General features: G+C 40.6%; 1 protein-coding gene and 1 pseudogene across 1 annotated transcript in view; both read left to right on the top strand.

Annotated features, from left to right (window-relative positions):
* Nucleotides 1–7,340, top strand: part of LOC122793683 — an 88,389-nt pseudogene extending 81,049 nt beyond the window's left edge.
* Nucleotides 1–22,230, top strand: part of PCNT (pericentrin) — a gene marked incomplete in the record, with an annotated part of 2,997,294 nt that overhangs the window by 795,675 nt on the left and 2,179,389 nt on the right.

Below are 22,230 nucleotides of genomic sequence, written 5' to 3' on the forward strand. Positions count from 1 at the left end.
AGTATACTGGATTGGATCCTTGTCTCCCATCCTCACTACTTCTCCAACAGTGGCACCCTTCCAGACTCTCTTAGTGATCACCTACCCATTTTCACTAACCGACTACCCACTATCCTTCAACAAACCCACAACTATATAACTATCCGAGACCACAAAAAATTCAACCCTACTATCTTCATAAATTCCTTACAAACAATTAACTGGAATTGTCTAAAAACATTACCCCTAGACAGGGCAGTGTCACACTTTAATATAACATTCTTGCAATTACTCGACTCTCATGCTCCCCTAAGGACTAAGAGAATAAAAACAAAGTCAGCCCCCTGGCTATCCAAACATACTCTTGCCATTATGAGACAAAGAGATAAAGTCTGGACACGCTACCAAAAAATTAAGACAAATCTGCTCCTTAGCAGATATAAAATGCTTCGAAATAAAGTAAAGAAACTCATCACTTCCGATAGACAAAGCTACTTTTCTACACTCCAAAACCAAAATAAAAACAACCCTCAAAAATTCTGGAAAGGGATCTCTAGTCTCCTTCACCCTAGTAGTCCAGATACTCCCACCCCAGACCAAAAGCCTCGAACTAGACCTGGCCACCCAATTTAACTCATTTTTTATTGACTCTATTGCCAAACTGACCTCTTCTTTCTCCAACTCCACCATACCCTCAAGCATCCCATCACCCCCCCCACTCACTCATTATCCTTCCAAATTCCACTCCCCACTCACACTCTATCCTTCCAAAATTCCACTCCCTGCTTCCCTTCCTCTAACTCCTCTACCTCTTCAGCTACCCAACCTTTACCCCAAACACCTCCAACTCTCCCTCTCCCAACCCCACTCCCTCTTTTCTCCCGTCAACATCTACTATAAAGAAACTCCTTCTAAAACTGAAACCTGGTACCAACCCTGATAACATACCTTCCTACTTTCTCAGTATAGCTGCTGAAACTCTTGCATATCCCATTAGCATCCTAATCAACCGCTCCCTAAAAGAATGCACAGTTCCCCAAATCTGAAACAGGCTTATATTATTCCACTCCACAAAGGGGCAACAACAACAATGTCACTAACTTTCGCCCATAGCCATCCTGTCCCCTATTTCAAAATCCTAGAAAAATGTGTTCAACTTCAACTTCTTCCTCATCTCCTTGACAACCACCTTATATCTCCCACACAACATGGCTTCAGACCCAACCACAGCACAATGACTGCCCTCCTTTCCTTCCTAGAAACAGTAAATAGAGCTCGTGATTCTGGCTTAATTGTTTCTACATTGCTGCTAGACCTCTCCAAAGCCTTCGATACCATCTCACATAGCCTACTCATTACTAAGCTTTCTGAACTTAACCTTTCTTCTTCCTCCTTGAATTGGTTCTCTAGTTACCTATCCAACCGAAATCAAGCAGTAAAATGGAAAAAAAACTACCTCCACAGTTCTTAGCACCCCCACAGGTGTTCCACAAGGCTCCATTCTCGGTCCTGTTCTCTTCAACATATTTATAAATGACTTTCACAAATCACTCCCTTTCTCAAACATCATCCAATATGCAGATGATTCAACAATCATCTGCTCAGCCACCTCCATCACTACACTTCAAAACTAACTCAGGATGCTTTCTCACAACAGAGCAATGGATGTTAAAAACATCTTGCTCTTAATGCCTCAAGACCAAACTTATGATCTTTACTCCCTCTAAAGCTACTTCTCTCAATATGAATACATTTTCAATCATTAGCCAAAATAACTCACCTAGAATTGGTGTCAGACACCAAACTACTAGGTACAAATTGACAACCAACTTAAATTTACCTCTCACCTACAAAAGAACATCAAAAAGACCCATCAAAAACTTGGTATGCTTTACAGACAAAATGCATACCTCACCTCTGCCACTAAAACAACTCTACATCCTTCCTTATCCCTCCCTTCTCTATGGCTACCCCACCTAACTAACATTAAATCCTCTCTCAAAAAACAACTTTCTTCTTGCTACAATAAAATTGCAAAATTCGCCACTAGCCATAAGTCTTCTACCCACCACTGTGTTTCCCTCCAGAAACTAAAATGGCTAGAGCTTCCTAATCAACTTACTTACACACAACTAACTCTAGCCCACAAGCTTATCCTTAATCCCTCCCTCTGTCCTTCCCTATCTTCTGCTTTTAATATGCACCTACCCAATAGAGTATTAAGATCAAACAATCAAAACCTACTCACAGTACATAAACCTACACATCCTCCAGGCAAAAACCTTCTATCCTTCAACCTAGCTCGCCTCTGGAACTCCCTTCCCCCACTCATCCGCACCACCACTAATCACACTGCTTTCAAAAAATCCCTTCATACACACCTGACATCACATTGGGAATGCTCCTGCTCCCACCCTACATAACCTACTCTTCACTTCAGGCTCTGCTCACATCTTTAATCAACCAGTCAAGTCCACATAAATAATTGACTCCATATCCCTCCTCTTCCCCCACTTCAAGTCATTGTACCTCCTCTTCCTTCTAGTAACCTGTTCTCTTAATCTACTCTGCATAGATGGATAAGCTCATGTTAAATAGTCAATTCATTTTCCTGCAATGTATTTTAAATGCACACTTGCTGTACTACTTGATATTGCTTTATCTTTAACTGTTGTACCTATTGTTAAACTTTGTTTGTATCTAAGAATGTATGTTCAAAATTACAAAAATATATTTTTTGGAGCTTTTCTCCCCAGGACTCCATTGAAAACGGGTTCATTATGGCCCAATGGACTATCCTGGTAAACCAACTACAATAAAATAAATAAATAAAAATGCTGGCAGTGATACATGCAATCGAGGCCTTCAAACACTTTCTGCATCAAGGCCACCTGCTAATAAGGACAGACAATACCACAGTTATGTGGTACATAAACAAGCAAGGAGGTACCCATTCCTACCCTCTTTGCAGACTGGCAATGAATCTTTGGGAACTTTCCCTAAAACTCAATATAGAGCTGCAATCCCAGTTTGTGCCAGGAAAAGACAATATACTGGCGGACAGCCTAAGCAGAAATATCATGGATCCACACGAATGGATGCTGCGCCCAGACATCTTCCTTCAGATAACACAATCATGGGGGAGGCCGGACAGAGATATTTTTGCCTCCCACCACAACCATCAGCTGAAGAAATTCTGCTCAAAGACATACCACCCACAAGCATGGAAAGTGGACGCCCTCTCTTTCAGCTGGGATACTCCAGTGTATGCATTTCCACCTCTTCCACGAATGACCAAGGTCTTACTGAAGATCAGGACAGAGCAGCCAAAAGTGATTCTGATTGCTCCGGACTGGCCAAGACAGCACTGGTACCCACTGCTAAGAAGCATGTCATGCATGAAACCGTGGCCACTACCACAATGGTCATTTCTTCTGACACAGCACAATTACAAAACTCTGCACTCCAGCCTGAAAACCTTGCAGCTGACAGCCTGGAGAATACCTTGACTCCTCACCAGCTTAAGCTATCCAAGAGAGTGAAGGATGTCATCATGGAAGCTCGCCGGCCTTCCACAAGAAAGGCATATTCAGCAAAATGGAAAAGATTTCTCACTTGGAGCACCACAAAGGGCCTAGATGCGACAGTGATGAACATGGCACATATCCTGGAATACTTGGCAGAAATGCTCCACAATGGCCTTTCTTACTCTTCCATAAAAATTCATGCTTCAGCAATTTCAGCAGAATACAACACTGATCCACCTGTCTTCTCTCATCCCCTCCTGAGGCAGTTTCTAAGAGGAATTAAAAACATCAATCCTCCAAGGAAACCACCAGTGCCTACTTGGGACCTTAACTTCATATTGGAAAAATTAACTGTACCTCCCTTTGAACCAGCAGCATCTTCAGAACTACAGTTCCTGTCTTGGAAGACTGCCTTCCTTCTGGCCATAACCTCAGCAAGAAGAGTATCTGAATTGCAGGCCCTCATGGCAGTTCAACCATTCCTTATTTTCCATCAGGACAGAGTCTCATTGAGAACCAATCCTTCATTCATGCCAAAGGTGGTATCCAGGGTCTCATTGAACCAAGCAATTGACCTGCCTACCTTCTTTCCAAATCCACAAAACAAAGGGGAGAAACTTCTGCATACCCTGGACATTCAGAGACAGTTGCGCTACTACTTGGACAGAACTAAGACTTACAGAAAAACTGACCAGCTGTTTGTGGCATATGCTGCTGGTATACAAGGAAAAGCAATTTCCAAACAGACAATTTCAAAATGGATAGGGAATTGCATTCGATTCTGTTACTCTTTTCATGGCAGAACTGTGCCAGCTAACATTAGACCTCATTCCACCAGAGCCACAGCCACCTCCACAGCCTTCTTAAGAGGGGTGGCTGCCAAGGACATTTTAGAAGCTGCTACATGGAGCTCAGTGCATACATTTTCCAAGCATTACAACTTACCCTTATATTCCAGATCCAGAGCAGGCTTTGCTACGGCAGTCCTGCAGGGCATTTTAGCTACACCATCCTTTTCTTAGATCCTACCACCCCCAGCTTGGCTATGGTATTCTACCCATATGTAAGGACTGCAGATGCATCCTTGAAGGACATAGTACAGTTTTGTACCTACCATAAATGTAGATGTCCGATAGGTATGCATCTGCAGTCAGGTTTCCCTCCCTCCTTCCCCTCTGTGGTATTTCTTGGGTACTTATCCCTCTTATAGCTAGCTGGGGTTATCTATTATGGTGTATTTGTTTTATATTACTGTGCATGTTTGGAATTTTTTGCATCTCTCCAAATTTAGCCTTTCTTAGAGGGCACCTGGCATCTGGGGCAAGAAAAACTGAGGAAGATGGCGTCGGCTGACGCTTTTATACCCCAGGCGCTCTGATGTCGGGGAAAGGGCGACATCAGCCGACGCCGGACCCAGACTTTGGAATCCGGCCGACCGAAGGGCTGCCTGAGTCAGGACAACCCATATGTAAGGACTGCAGATGCATACCTATCGGACATCTACATTTATGGTAGGTATAAAACTGTACTTTTCTGATATTCTTTACAACAGTCATAGTACTCCACCTCACTCTTCCACAAGAGAAAAGAGAATGTAAAAAGAAAAATAAACAAAGGAATGTAGGTGTTAACTTGTTTATCAAAAAGATTACAAGTCACAGATGGTAAATAAAATAAAAGCATTTATAAGGATTGTTATACATGCCATCATTTTGTATATTTTTGTACCAGTACAGCCTTACTCTTTACTTTTATATTGTTTATGTGAATCTTAATGCAGGTTTGTAAATGGGTATGAACATCTGTTATATTAGTCAGAAGGAACGGGTGGTCCTTGCTGCTGCATACACTGGCTGCCAAACAGCAGTCCCATTCTTAACAATTGCTGCATATGCCTCCTTAGTGAATTAAAGGAGAACCGCACCCACAGACTCAAAAAAATGTTTATTTCATCATGGTCTGGTGTTTCCTACATTTTAACACCATTCTGGAACTATTTACAGTTTTTTAAATATTTTTATATGGAATTTCTGAGTCTGACTACATGGGGTCTGGCATCTTGAAGTAATTCTGATTTAGTCTACCTCTAGGTATCCCACAGTGCAGTGCACTTTTGTAAAAAGTTACGTTACGCAGGCCTCTTTCTTCCAAAAACTCCTATCATTGCATAGATTTTACATGCATATACTGCTGTCTTTCAGTCAGTTAGTTTCAAGTAATATTTCATGCCATTTAATGACTACTTAAAACACAAACAGTGCAAATGCCACAGAATAGACTTTCAAAGTGATTTTTACTGCTGCTTCTTTTTAGAATGGCTAAACTGCAGTTTTTTTTGTGAAGCCTGAATTGTATTACTTTGACTCATTTCCTGTCCCCTTCACACCTAACTTTCCTAGCTGTCAAATTGCTAAGGGTAATTTAAGCTGTTACCTGCTGTGATTGACAGCTCACAGCAGGAGACTTGACTCATGTACGGTTTCCTTGTTCTAGCCCAGGGGTGTCCAACCTTTTGGCTTACCGGGGCCACATGTAGTGAACAGAAATGGTCTTGGGGCCGCATATAAAATATATCGTATAGTTAACTCTTTTGTTGCTGCGGAAGACCACAGTCGAACTCCTGGCTGTACTGTAGGTGCATTTGAATAATGAATAAATTCCCAATATTTGCCTTAAAATTCTAATTCTCTAATCTAACAGTTAACTCTAACATCTTGGTTAATATATATATATATATATATATATATATATATATATATAATATATATATATATATATATATATATATATATATATATATATATATATTTACAAATAAACAGATATTCACTACAGCACTATCATTTCTCACTAGGAAAATAACTCCAGCAGTCCAACTACGTAAAATGTCAGCATCAGCAGTCCTACAATACTATAATCCACAAAAATAACCCAACAAATTTGCAATAAAGTAAAGAATTCACATTATTTTTAGTTATTTCAGTTTTCCATTCGCCATGGCACTGGAAGGATGACAGGATTCCTTAGGACACTGTGACCATATCAGATTTGAAGATCCAGAATCAGACATTTGCAGAAGCAGTAAATCAGCCTGGAATTGTGTTTGCTGTAGCTAGATTTGACGGTATCCTTGGAATGGCCTACCCATCTATATCAGTTGATGGAGTTCTACCTGTGTTTGACAGTATAATGGCACAGAATCTGGTTGAAAAGAAAATCTTCTCTTTCTATCTAAGCAGGGATCCTACAGCTCAGTCAGGAGGGGAACTACTGCTTGGCGGCACTGATCCTAAGTATTACACAGGAGAAATTGATTACTACAATGTCACACGGCAGGCGTACTGGCAAATCAAAGCAGATGGGGTGAACGTGGGTAGTCAGCTGTCCCTATGCAAAGGAGGGTGTCAGGCTGTTGTTGACAGTGGAACATCTCTGATTTGTTGGACCTGCTGAGGAAGTCAGAGCTCTGCAGAGAGTAATTGGCGCACTGCCCCTGTTCAATGGAGAGTACATAATCAGTTGCATTAAGATTCCTTCATTGCCAGTAATAACATTCCAGCTGGGTGGAAAGGCCTACATCTTAACTGGCGAGCAGTACATCCTCAAGGAATCTCAGTTTGGTGTGAGCATTTGTCTCATTGGATTTCTAGGCTTAGATATTCCACCACCTGCTGGCCCACTTTGGATCCTTGGAGATGTCTTTATTGGACAGTATTACAGCATCTTTGACCGTGAGAACGACCGTGTGGGTTTTGCCAAGGCAAAATGATTCTGTGTGCTTCCTGCTGAAAACCTGTGCTTATAGTATGATTGCCATTGTTTAATGTTTCCATTCTCAGAATTGCAAACTAACAAAAAACAGAGCGTTGATTTGACATACATTTCTTTAACTTACGAAATACTTAAATAATTTCAAATTTTCAAATGTTTACTATCCTAATTTAGCTTAAAAGTGCATATTCAGGTGTTATAAATTATCTTGTAGTATCTTAGTAGAGCAGATAGCAAAGAGGTGCACATTCAACAGTGGTTAGGAGAGTGGCCTAATGGTTAAGGTGTTTGCCTTACAAACACAAGGTTCAGGGTTTGAGTCTCACAAGGGATAATTGGCTAGGCTTAAAATGGCTCGCAAGGGCAGTTAGCCTAGTACTAATCTATGAATGTATGAATCATTAGTGACTTAATAAAACAATTCTGAATAAGCTACAAGAGGGTCTCACCCAAACAAATAACTGGTGCTAGAAATATGGCCTCAAGCTAAATGCCAAAAAAATGCATCATCATCCCCTTTGACGATAGTGATGTCCCCACAAATTATCACATTAATAATAATGTTCTAACCACGCAATCAGTCGTATGGTACTTGGGCACCCAGGTTGATAGAAACCTGACTTTTGACCACCACGTTGTCTCCGTTGTATGGAAAGCTTTTTACATGGCCCACTTCATTAGTAAGGGTATCTCATCCTCAAGGAGGTTTACATCATCCTTGTATTCTTCCTTTACAAGAGCCATTATTGAGTGCAATGCCTCTTTTGGCATGTTCCTCAGCAAAACACCCTGCCAAAAGAAAGACTACAACCATTTCTGACAAAAAAGGTCAAAGGACTAAGTTCACTTAGTTATCCAAACAGACTAAAAAGCTTCTTGCTTTCCTCTGTCTCTCACTGGCCCCTATAAATTTTATCACTGGTTTGCTTTCCAGGCTAAGAAAGATCCTGCCTTAAGCGACTTCCTCTACCTCAGAAATACTGGTTATATTTAAAACGCTCACTACAAAGACCACAGCCTTCACTGCAACATAAAGAAGCCACTTTGTATGGACAGGTTCTTGATACAGAAACCTTCAACTTCTGTAAAAAGCTCCTCTCATTATCAAACAATGTAGATCAGCAACACGACAACTGGATGGCTGGGATGGATAGCCATAAATGTATTCCTTGGGTAAGTAGCATAGCCTTCATCAAACCAGATGGAAAATCCACATATTAACCTTTCCCAGCTGGATGGCTAAGATCTAAAATTGGTTACTCAAGTCTACTTGCCCAAGAAGAGGGGCCTGTTTAACTAAGAATTCCATTTGCAAAAATATATTCAGTATCTCTTACACACACACACACACACACACACACACACACACACACACACACGCACACACACAAAAGAACCCCCTACTTGTAAAATAGGCAACCTCAGTAATTACATGACCCCCACTCACTGAATGAAATTGTCTGGAAGTCAAAATATCTGAAAAAAAAAATCATAATAGAGATGGATTCATTCATGCAATTTCCCACCACCAAAAGGACCATCAATAAATCAACAAACAACTGCTCGGCAAAAAGTAAATCAATAAGAAAACCAATGCTACATACTGGTGTAAACATGTAACTTGTGTCAAACCCAGGTTAATCCATAACAAAAGATTGTTTCAGAGCTTCAGCTATGTACAAACAACTTTCTAGTGAAAACTTGGTAACTCATTGATATTTGCCTTGCTGTAATTATAACTATATATAAAAAAAAAATGTTTTTATGTTTATTCTGTACCTCAATGATTCTCACTGTTATGAGATGTAATCTCTGCCATATTGCATGAGTACTACATCCATGATTTGCTCTCTCTCTCTTTCTCTCATTGTATTATATTGTTTTGTGTTATTTTTGGAACATTTCTCCCCGGGCCTCCGCTAAAAATGGACCTGTGTCCAGTCGGACTTTCCTGGTAAACAAATTTAAAATAGAATAAATAAAAATAAACTTCCCTCCAATCTAAAGCCATTTGACATTCAGACATTTTAATTTGTGCGGAAGTAATTTACAGACTGACAGTTTACTGAGCTGTAATGCTGACCTTCGCTTTTCATAAAATCAAATTCCCTGACTTTAATAGCTCAAAGTGTAGAGAGGATTATGTATTATGTATTTATTTATTTTTGGAAAACATCTTTAAAACTGTTAAATTGATTACACACCCAGAAACACAGAAAAGTTATTGTGATATGTAAACCACAGACTGCTGCAAGAAATCAAAGTCACATTAGCACTCTATGCTTACTTCCAAACCGCTGAATCATACCTGTCAATTCCAAAAGAAGTAAAGTAGCTTAATAAGAAGGTTATTTGCAAGATTACATGGCAGTTTATATTGGAAATAAGCAGAGATATTAAAAAGGCTCCGTTTCTCATAATTATGCCAAAAAGTCTTCCAAGGTAAATACAGCCTTCTGATTTAGTATGGAACCATACCTCTCAACCTTAGAGCAAGAAATCTGGACAAAGCGAAAAATAAAAGTGGGACACAGGCCCAAAAATAGTTATGCATTACAGATACCATTGAAACAACTGTAGCTGCAAACATTGTACGTCACTTAATCTTTCTATCCCATCATTGTCAGTTAAACATTATATGGTTCATTCAGTCCTGCCTTCTTTTGCAACAAAGAAAGCCATGCTTTGAACTGACAAATGCATTAAAAATAATAAATAAAAACACACTGCATCAACATCCTGCAACTTCCTACCTGCAAACAACCACAGAGCTTTCACTGAAACTAGGGCTGCTTATTTCCCTAGAATGACAGCTCTCCCTAATTAAGTCTAATGGTATACAATCTACCAGGATCTGGACTACCTGAAATAAATTAAAGTATGGCCTGTAAATTGAAAGTACACTTTGTTTAATTAAACTATATTTCTAAGCCCACTTATTATATTTTTTCAGTATCATCCCAGTATCCATTTCCAGGTCACTTTACAAGACATTGGCAGTGGTAGACTTGGCATCCTTCAGAACCCCACAGGCCCACACTAATACTGCTAGCATTGTCCATTAAATGTAAATTTCTATCCACTGTAAATGGCAAGAAGCTATGTCTTAAAAAATCTACTTTTGGCATGCGTACCCAAGTATCATGTTTTAAAACAAAGAAGCATATTCTCCACAGTCCGTAAGTCTCTGTCTATAATAATCTACTGTTGCAGCATTCCTGACACATAAGCACACACATACACATTAAAATCCCCAACATTTAAAAAATGACATTGTGCCCACTTGATTTGCCAGTATTGATGATCCACCAAAGCTATGCTTACTGTTGTATCACATGTACCACTGCTTAGAACCCACCAATGAAAAAACAGTACTAGGTGCAAACAGTACTAGGTGCTTTTTTATTTGTCTGAAATAACAATACAACTTTATATGCTACAGTCCCACATAGTCAATCCACTACTGACCCATTAACCCTAGGCCGCTGTCTCATTCTTACTCCGTGGAATTGCATTACCTTGGATGACTACTTTTATTTCCTAAGCAAAAGACACAAATTGGAAGATGAGGCAAAAATCCAGACATTCTTTGAAAATCCGTACAGTTAAGAGGTATGAGTTCATGTTCAAACAACACTCTCCCTGTCAGGAAAGCCGTAATTTAATGTAAGTGTACTTTTAATGTACGATATATTTGTGAGCTAACTTGTTTGTGTTCAGTAGGTAGACTGATCATTGTTAGCCTCTTTGTGCATGCGTCTCTCTCTGTCATGCACACACACACACACACACACACACACACACACACACACACACACACACACACACACACACACACTCTTCTACTTTCACGCACAGAATTCTGCTTTCATGCATGCACTCAGTCCGTACTTGCCTGTTAACACAGGTAAGTGCTGTCCCTTTCAAAGGCAATGGCGGCAAATCCATGCACAAGTTCCTCTTCAGCGAGAACACACACACTGATTGTTCAGTGCAAAATAATGGCATAAATACAGTGACCCTTTTTTGGCACAAAAACAAAACTAGAAGTGTGCTTTGGCGCATGCGCACACCGACATTAGCGTTACAGGTCACGGGAGTGGAAAACACAAAGCAAAAAAGTGTTTTGGGGGCATGCGTACATCGATGTTGCAGTTAGAGGTTGAGGGCCGCATGTAAGAGCTCTGAGGGCCGCAGGTTGGACACGTCTGTTCTAGCCTTTACTTTCTGTATGGGTAGGGGAAGGACCAGGGAGCTGTGTCATCACAGCATGGGTAGACTTTTAGGACGGCCATGATGATGTCAGTTTTGGGAGGGAATTGGCCAGAAAACTACCTGTATTCAGTGGCCTTGATGACATCAGTGAATTGGAGACTTTTCCAGGATGGGTCAGAAGTTTTTTGAAAGTGAAACCACCATAGTACAGCAGGGTACTATTCTAGTGGAAAGAAAGAGTCGATTTAAAGTATTTTAAATTCTGTGTTTACTCATAGCAGGGACAATATATAGGGGGGGAAAGGACAGTGAAGTTGAGCATTGTTGTCCTTTAATTAGTTGAGTCCCTCAGGGATCCATGTCAGTACCTCTGCTGTTCAGCATATACTTGTCTGATCTCTGAATCATGTAAAGGCTCTTTAATCAAGTTTGAGGACTTTTATAAACTGTGTGTCAACCGAAGGTTTATATCTGCTATGCAAAGCATGTAATGTGAACTAATAGCTGCTACTTAGAGAACAGGCTAAAACTAAATGCTAAAAAAATACAATGCTGTCATATATGGAAAGCAATTCCTCAATAGAAAACACCCCTTTCCAAAATGAACATATTGTGAGAGACTTTGGAACATGGTTAGATAATACCCTCCCCTTTCATCATCATCTCTCACCATTCCATATATCTGGCACAGATCATTATAAAGGGTACCTCCTCAAGATCCATAGTAGGTTTTACCTTTCTGTATTCTGCAGTGATCAACACATGAAAGAATGCAATGCCCTCTTTGGGTTGTATATTAGTAGACATATCAAGCAATTGGAGAGACCTTAAAAGTTCATAAAAAAAATGTGAGCCTGAACTGAGTTATCATTAGACGCTGGAGTCTCTGTCCTTGTATTCAATGCTCTGTGGGCTCTGTAAGGGTGATATGTACCTTGATTTTCAAGCTGTTAGGGATGTGGCAGTCAAATACCTATTGTATGTCCACAAATCTAATATCCAGCTAACATCAGCTGGACCAGAGATCTGAAGCTGTTTTGACAGATAAACAAATGATGGAGGGACTGATAACTTATACAGTGACTACCCCTTCTCTAGAATAAACTTCCACTCCAGATCAAACGGTGTGAAACTGTATCTTTCTTTAAAAAGGAGTTAGTTGAATGGGAGTTCGCAATTTACCCACAACTTGACTGCCCTGATGCTGTCTGAAAAAGGGGGTAAGGTCTAAGGGTGGTTAATGGTAAGGAGTAAATGGCTACAGGACTCATTTGCCTTGTATTTTCTGTGATTCTTCAACTGTGACTCAGATGTCCCAAATAGATGCTCATGGCCTGGAAGAGCCTTGGGGAAGTGAGTGGCATTGACATACATCTATCCCATCTCAGGGAAGCGTGGAAATCTTCTATCCAGCATTGTGTGATTTCAATGAAGATTGCAGAGAGGTATGTAGTGAGTCAGCTAGGGGCATATGCTCAACTCTTGCCAAGCTACTTCATCAGTAACCTTCTGAAGACTGCATGCATAGAAACATGCACATCTACCAGACGAGATGTCATTGTAGGGCCCTCACTTATTAACATGCATGTCAGCTGTCTAGGCAATGATTGCTAGGGCTTACAAGAAAAGTCCCTGATGGCTGCCTAAATGACAGTCCCTCTTTATTGGCTGTCACCCTGGGGAAAGGGAATGAGTGGCCAATTGGTTAGTGGTGGGTGGGGAGGGATGATTGTTGATAGCAGGGAAGAAACAAAAACTAAAGCTGAAAATATCCCTGTATATTAACTTCTTTCTTTCTTTTTTTCTCTCTTTAGTGCAACATAATATTATCTGCAAAGTCAAATTTGAGGAAATTCATACAAAACTGTAGGTTGATGAACAATAACAAAATTGACTTTGGGTAATACTTGTCTAATACCATACAGACAAGTCAGTAAACACTGTGACAAAAAAAACATAGAAAGTGAGCAAAATAGAGTATCTGAGGATAAAATTGCCAGCAGAAAACATGATTATTATCCATGTGTACAGAAGGTTTCCAATTACCATTTTAGTCTTATACTGCTAATAAGTGTACTTTTCGAGAACTCATTTTAATATCAGGAACAAGAAATGGATAACGCTGAAAAACAAAGAAATATGATACACAAGTCTTCATCAGAAATCACAAATAAGGTATTGTAAAAGCAGTTTATATATTTTATGCTAGGGGAAAGGGATAGAAGGGTAAGGTTAACACAAAATCAAAATTGTAAAAATGATACCACTGAGTCAAGTAAAAGTGAGCTAATCAAAATTCTTATACTCTCAGGAGCGGCCCTAGGTCAACTGGTGCCCTAGGCAAAAGGACTCCACGGCGCCCCCCAACTCATCACCTGGTGCCCCCATCCTGGCCTACCTACACCAAATAAATACTGGAAAAGTGCCCCTGCTAGACCGGCGCCCTAGGCGGCCGCCTAGTTGGCCTATGCCTAAGGCCATGTATACTCTAGACAAATTCTGATACTCGTGTTCAAATATTTCATAGTGGCTGTCATGCAGAAATGAGCAAAATCATCTCATACCACATCCTTCCGAGGTTACATAAGAGCATTCTTCTCTGCCTTTGTGTGATTGCCAGCAGACATACCTGTTACTACAAGTCTTCAAAAATACATATGTACATCAACTGGTGAGGCCAGATAAAATATTGCTACTTAGAAATAAGCAAATTATTTGTTTTAAACATTGTGTGCTCATGATAATATTGATTAGCAATGTTGTCTTAGTTAAATACTAAAAACCTCTGCCTGACTACACTCTGTTTCACTCTGCCCCACGGACGACCCTCAGTAGTGTGCACAACTTCCCTTAAACACATTCAAAGGGCCAATAAAAACAAAACAAAAAAAGCCTGAAGCAACTGCCTGCATACAAGAACACTGAGAGCAGAACCCCGTACAAACCAGTAAAAGCTACTGCAAGTCCTTCTTTTATCAACAGAATGTGAGCAGTATAGGTCTATTATAATTTTCTCTCTGTGATGCTCCTACTAATTCTTCTGCTGTGCACGCTACTGTACCCCCCTCCATTTCCTCCCATTTAGTGTAACAAATATATACATTTTTCCAAAGCTTTGCATTTATTATATATTCTTATATTTTATTTTGTATTCTTATATTTTATTCTTCTGTTTATTGTAACAAATATGTACAGTTTCCCAAAGCTTTACATTTATTTTATATTCTACTTTCCTGATGCTCTACTAAATCTGCTTTTGAGTTCACATAGATAAACAGACTCCTTTAGGTACTGACCTGGGCTAGCTGGTTGATTTGTTTTTCTCTTCTTACACCTTTCTGCAAGTCCTGGTTTATAGCCCAACCTTTTCTTGTTCTCCTAACATAATTCTATTGTAAGTTTCCTTGTCCTGTCAAACCTGTTTTCTCACAGCTTTCTCCAAGTCCCGGCTCTTAGCCTCCCCTTCTCTCGGTCTCCTAACATAATCTTATTGTAAACTTCCCAGCTCTGTCAGTCCCATCTATTCCCTCCCTCTTCCTCTTGAGAGTTTATTTGTTCCTTCCCTGACCTGCGGTGCCATCTTTAAATACTTAGACCATCTGCTCCTCCTCCAGATTTCCTACCTTACTGATAGTTTTCTTTCTGGATAGCAACTCCGTAGTTGGTTTCAACCTGCTCTATTCACCCTTACTGCACTCAGGCTCACTCTGCTACCTTGCCCTACCCCCAGTCTCATCCACCTCCACATCAGTTACATTTATCCTTACTCTAGCTCCTACACCTACCCCACCACCCAATTATCCATTTCTCATTACACCACTAGCCAGACCTTTTCACTTCCCCTCCTATTACACCATTAGCCATGCCTCCAACAGAACCCAGACATACCCAACTTAACTCACCTCATCATTACCCCAGTAGTACAACCTCTTCTCCACCACCACATCTCACTATTCCACACTAATTCTTACTCCTTTAGTCACCCACATTCCATACTACAATGTCCATCTCTGCTATCACTACTCTACTTACCTTAGCACTCGCTTTCAGTGTCCTACTACATCTAACCTCTCTAAATCATTCTTCTAACTCTTCCTCCTACTGCCCATTATCCTCCCCATACAATCTGAACCCACCACTTAATTCTGACAAATTTCAGCCAGCTTTTACAACATAAGAATATTATGTACCAGAGTAAAAATCCTCCCCCACCATCACCACAACAATAATTTCTCTCTAAATTATCCAGTCAAAGGACATGGAATTCCTTCCCCCAGATTTTGCCTATCTTAGGGCCAACAGACCCCGAAAAAAAAGGTGGTGGCATCTCCCTAATATACTTCATGTCTTTAACTATTGCCTCATATACAAAACCCATCCCACACTTCTCCACAGCCGGACTTCGTTTCTTTCCTTAAAATGAATAATTGCAAAAACCTCTGTGTGATAGTCATTTACATTCCCCCAGGCAATAACATCCCAGTTCTTGAGGAAATCTTTGCCTAGGCATCTACTAACATAAGAAATTAGACTATCGTACTGGGAGATGTAAGTATCAACTGGCTAGACGTATCCCCACACCACTCTTAACTGCAATATCAATCTATATAAGTTCAGCCAGCTAGTTAACACCGTAACCAGGCCTAATAAAATTAATACTAATGGCTCAATCCTAGACTGGATTTTAGTGTCTGACCCAAATAAGATCACCAAATAAGTTCAGCCAGCTAGTTAACACCGTAACCAGGCCTAATAAAATTAATACTAATGGCTCAATCCTAGACTGGATTTTAGTGTCTGACCCAAATAAGATCACGCCCACTGGTACACTCTCCAGTAGTATAAGTGACCACTTAACAGCTTTTAGACAATGTAAATGTACCCCAACAATTAATAAACATCAGTACAGGGTTACCAGAGATGAATCCCAATTCTGTCCATCTGTCTTTAACCAAAGGTTGCTTAGCATCAACTGGAGTGCACTAAAATCACTTCCCCTTCATGAGGCATCTGAGTTCTTAAGCTCAACCTTCTTCAGCATACTTAACAATCTTGCTCCCTCTTAGACAAAAGAGAGTAAAGACCAACCATGCCAGTTGGCTAACAAGATCCACTAAGGATCTCATGAAACGCAGGGACAAAACATGGAAAATCTGGCAAAAAAAAAAAAAACCCGTCTGACCTTGCCCAATACAAGCATTCCCGAAACCGGTTAAACGTCTAGTACTACAAAACAAAAAAGACCACCACCTTATATTGTAAAATCAACACAAGCAAAACCCAAAGAAATTCTGGAGCTCCCTCAACTCTTTATTAAACCCAGGCTCTAGTAATTATCCTTACCCAGACCCAAATAAAGCACCCATTGAAATTGCTGCAACCATCAACTCCCATTTCATAGATACTATAGCCAGTCTAACCGCTACATTTCCCAAGACCAACTTATCCACCACAGACCTCTCCACAGCTAACACCAGTAAACCTCCTATTCCCAATTTTACTGTATCACCTATACCCACCTAGATTATTAAAAATTGCTTCTAAAACTCAAACCGTGCACAAATGCCCCTGACAGTATGCCTGCCAGATACCTGCAAATCTCAGCCAACTCAATCGCTTACCCTATCAGCATACTTCTCAACAGATATATCCAAGAATCCTGTATGCCTATCATCTGGAAAAAAGCTTATATCCTCCGTCTACACAAGGGGGCCCCAACATAGACACCACCAACTTCTGCTCTATTGCTGTACTATCACCCATCTCCCAAGATTCTGAAAAAATGTATTCATTCTCAACTTCTTCACCATCTGATTCACAACCACATTCTCTCCCCCACCCCACATGGATTTAGGCCAGGAAATAGTGCCACCACATGGACACCGTCAACTGAGCCTGTAATGCTGGTAAAATCATATCTTTACTATTTTTTTTATCTTTCTAAAGCTTTCAAAACTATATCCCACTCTCTCCTTCTATCAAAACTCTCTAACACGAGTACCACACCTCAAACTCTAAACTGGTTCACTCATTACCTCATTAACAGGCAACAATCAACTAAATGACAGCACTCTTACTCCGCTTTCCTAAACACCACCACTGGTGTTCCTCAAGGCTCCATTTTAGTGCCACTTCTGTTTAGCATATTTATCAATAACTTCCACACTGCAGTCTCTCAAGGCTCAGTCATCCATTATGCAGATGTCTCCACTGTCATCTGCACTGCAAACAACTCCTTAGAACTACACCGACTCACCCAAAACTCCCTCGCCTCCACCAAAAATTGGATATCTAATAATTGTCTTGCCCTGAACCCCAACAAAACCAAACTAGTAATCCTTGCCCCCCCAAACAGTCTACACCCCCTACAAAAAGAGAACTTCACCATTCAATCCCTAAATGATACCATCATCCGCATTGAACCTAGCACAAAACTCCTAGGTGTCATCATAGACGAAATCCTCACATTCAACCTGCAGATCCAGTCCAATGTCAAAAAGATGCATCCAAACCTTGGCACTCTCTACCGACACAAACATCTACTCAGTGCATCAGCCCGACTTTCCCTTGCTTCTTCTTTTCTATTACTCTCTCTTTTATATGGTGCTGCCCTCCTCACCATTTCAGTCCTCTCTAAAGTCCAAACTAGACTCGTGCTACAACAAAATTGCTAAGTTTGTAACTAATGCCTCCAACTCATCCCACCACTGCTTATCATTACACAACCTAAAATGGCTTGAACTCGTCAACTCTCACCTTTGTCCAACTTACTACAGCTTACAAATTCATAATCCATCCATGTGCCTTGCTCTGTCTTCTATACTGAGTTTATACCATTCTAACAGACCAGTCCAATCCAACAGTCAGCTGCTCATAAATGTAGAAAAACCCAAACTTTTGGTTGGCCAGATGCCGTTTACCATCTTAAAACTTTGGAACTCCCTCTCCCCAACACTTGGATCCACTTGCTCAGTAACCCTCTTCAAGACATCTCTGAAACAACACCTCTCCTAATCTTGGCTGTGCACATGTTTTAACACCCCCATCTCATGTAACCTAACTTCAGCCATCACAACTATTCTCACCTCTGCTCTATTACTTTGGCATCCTCCTTTCACATCCACCTGTCTTTTTACTTCCTCTGCCTCTCCATCCTGTCCACTTCCCCTCTTATATTAAACCTCATTGTCTTACCATTGATCCCTCCAGTCTATTTCCTTCTCTTCATAACCCTTATAGATCTATACTCTCGCAGCCTACCTTAATATCATGCCACCACTTATATCTGCAACTATATTCACTGACTTTACTGACTGTTACAGGCTATCGTTTAGCTATTACACCTCCTAAATGTGTGAAAAGTTGAAATACCTAGTCTCAAATGAATTCCTATATCTGCTATGCACCCACTGTATGAAATGTCCTATATAAATTTTGCTTGCTGAAAACTACTCATATGGAATGTTCTCATGTATATATTCTGTATTGGTTGTATAATATCTTTGATTTGAGAATGATTACTTGTGTACTGTTTTCACCAATTGTATAACATGCCAATAATATGTACTAATGTTTGTATTAATGTAAATTCTGTATTGTATGTGAAATGTCTTGTATGTGGAGATTTTCTTCCCGGGTCCCCAGTGAAAATGGACACATCTGGCCCAGCTGGAGCATCCCGGTAAACAAATGCAAATAAATAAACATATTTGCCAGAAGATAAACAAAAATATATGACACATGAGACTGGCATTTTGCACACGTTACTTATATCTCCAAAAGTGTGTCCCCGACACTTCAAAACGCACACATTCTGCAGACAATGTTACAGTAAAGAATAAAAGAAGTCATCAACATTGGGGAAATGGATGTGAGATGTCATGACAATAAAGAACTAGGTAGCAAAATTATAATTGCTTGCGTCGTTGAAAGAGACATGTTCTTAACCCAGAGACAGAGTGTTTATACACATTAATATATGAATAATTGGATTCATTTGAGGCTTGATACACAAACTGCAGAAACATAAGGAAAATGCTACATCTCAGTCTTCCTCTGATATTCTCCAACTCCAGTTTGTACTTTATTGTGCTAACAAAGTGTATGCGAAATCTAAATGTTCTCATCAAGGATTAATATGCTACATCTCCCTAACTAGGCTAATGCGGACCAATACACAGCACTGATTTTACATTTTGCCAGTATTTCTTTTTAAGTGTCTCACTGTGGAGTTAATATGCTATGAATCTTAAAAAGGAAGCTCAGACCCCGCAAAGACCTACCAAGTACCCATGCAACAAAACAGTCATCTTCCCTAATACATTCCTCAAAAAGGGTCTAAATTCATAATTCTTTTGTTTTTTGTTCTAAATATAGGACAAAAAGAATTAAGCAATATAAAAAAAAGATAACAATAAAGTCTCTTCAAACTTTTCCCTCTGACTGTAAGTTCTTAAATGAGACCAAACTGCTTTAGGAAGTTGGAGTCAGGCCCTAACAGTAAAGTCTTCTATACAAATACTCATACACTGAAATTGTAATCCTTTCAGGGAGAAACACTTGATAGTACGGAAATCCCTCTTTCATACAGAAAGAACTGCCTCCACTGCCTCATCAAAATGAATGGGCACATTTTCACCTCATTTTACACTTTTTGGAATTCTCTTTGGTACTGAAATGCTTTCAAGTAACTATTGAACTCTGACTTGTAGTCAACAATGATGAAACCAAGTTTTTAGTAAAACACTTCTTATTAAGGCTTTCTATACCACATACAGGTTCATAGGTGTGTACTAGGCTAATGGCCCCAGAGCTTTTACAAGCCTAGCCGATAGGATTACCCTGGCATCGTGCCACCCGACCTTAGTTCCCAGTGCCTCTGTCTAGTAAAGCCACTGGAGTGATCCCTGGGGTGAATTTTTCTATTTCCCATCCACTCATCAAAATTTCTCTTGAAGACTGCCAGTGAGGTGCTCTGGTTGACATGTATGGGAAGACTATTCCATAGCATGGGCAGTCTCTGGGTTATGAACATGTCCCTCCAGCATGTTCTGTTGATTGTGGTAATGAGGTTGAGGTCTGTGGAGTGTGTGGTGTGGAGGGATTGGGATTTCTTAAGATGTAGCATTTCTAACAGAGCTGGGTCAGACATGGCTTTGTAAGTCAAGCAGAGATTGCCTCTAAGTTGGCAGTATGAGATAGACAATAGTTGGAGTTTTTTTTTTTTGAGTCTGTCCATGTTGGGTAAATGTTTAAGGCCTAGGATCCTCTTTGTGAGGTACTTTTGCAGCCTCTCCAGGTGTTTAGTGAGGTACATGCCAAATGGGGCATTGTACTCGATGACTGGCCTAATGAGGGAAGAGTAGAAGGAGACCATGACATCTTTCTTCCTGGATGCAAAACCCTTGGTAATGAGATGTGCCACATAGAACAACTTTCTGACCACAGTGGCAGTGTGGTGGTCGAAAGAGAGGTTGCTGTCAACCTGTGTTCCCAGATCTCTTATAACGCCTTCTGTGTTCAGTGGACTACCATTGATGTGATAATTCATGGGAACCGGGTTTTTCCCAAAGGGGATTATGACACATTTTTTGGCATTGAGCTTAAGGCCATGGTTCTGACACCAGTCATTGGTCTCAGTGAGGCCTTTCTGTAGGATGTCAACATCACTTGGGGAGTTAATAATGGCTTCCAACTTGCAATCGTCTGCGAACTTTTTCAGCCAGAGTCCCTTCCTGTTGGCCTGGACTTCAGAGAAGTAGATGCCAAACAGGAGAGGACCCAGGACCGAACCCTGTGGGACTCCACTCGTGACTGGTCGGCAGTCTGACTTGGAGTCAGCTACTTTTTTACCTGTGAGCCAGTTTGCAACCCACCTAATGGTATAGGGGTTGATGCCTAGCTTAGTGAGTTTTTCTATGATTCCTGAGTGGAGAATGGTATCAAAGGCCTTGGCCAGTTCAAGGCAGGCCGTATGAACCACCTTGCCTTTATCCATAGCTCTGGTGACGGACTCAAAGAAGTTGACCAAGTTGAGCAGGCATGATCTACTCTTCACAAAACCACACTGTGTGGGATCCAATGTTTGGAGATTCCCTGTATCCTTGTTTATTAGGTCCATGATGATGTATTCCATAGCTTTGCGTATCAGACTGATCAGGCTAATGGGGCAATACTTCCCAGGGTCTGTAGTCACTCCTCCTTTGTGGAGAGGGATGACTGTAGCATGTGCCATTCAGTAGGGACAAAGCCTGAGGTGAGTCTGTGATTGAGCAGGGCACACAGATGAGGTACCAGTTCGCTCTGTAGTTCATGTAGAACACATCCAGGGATATTGTCAGGTCTCATAGAAGCTTTATTCTTGGCCTTGGACAGTGCTGTTTTAACCTGTGCAGCAGTAATACTGGGTGCCTGGCAATCTACTGGTATTGTGACTGGTCCTTGGGGGAGGGGGTAAAGTTGGCACTGAGTCCGTCTGGCAGTATATTGGCATTATCTGTTGGCTCTGTGTAGGAGGTACCATTGTGCAGTAGCTCAGAGCAAGTCTGGGTATTGCCGTGGAGATTCTTTACATAACTGTAGAAGGCCTTGTTGTTGTCTTTACTATCTGCTGCAATTCTGTTTCCATAGCTAGCTTTAGAGGATTTGATGAGGGATCTCAATTTTGTTGAGGCTGATAAGGGTGTTTTTCCAGTCTTGAGACTTCACCTTATTCTGCATCAGTTTCCTCCTTCTGTTG

The sequence above is a fragment of the Protopterus annectens genome, chromosome 2.part0 (assembly GCF_019279795.1).
Source record: "Protopterus annectens isolate FY-2018-M chromosome 2.part0, PAN1.0, whole genome shotgun sequence".
Lineage (NCBI taxonomy): Eukaryota > Metazoa > Chordata > Ceratodontiformes > Protopteridae > Protopterus > Protopterus annectens.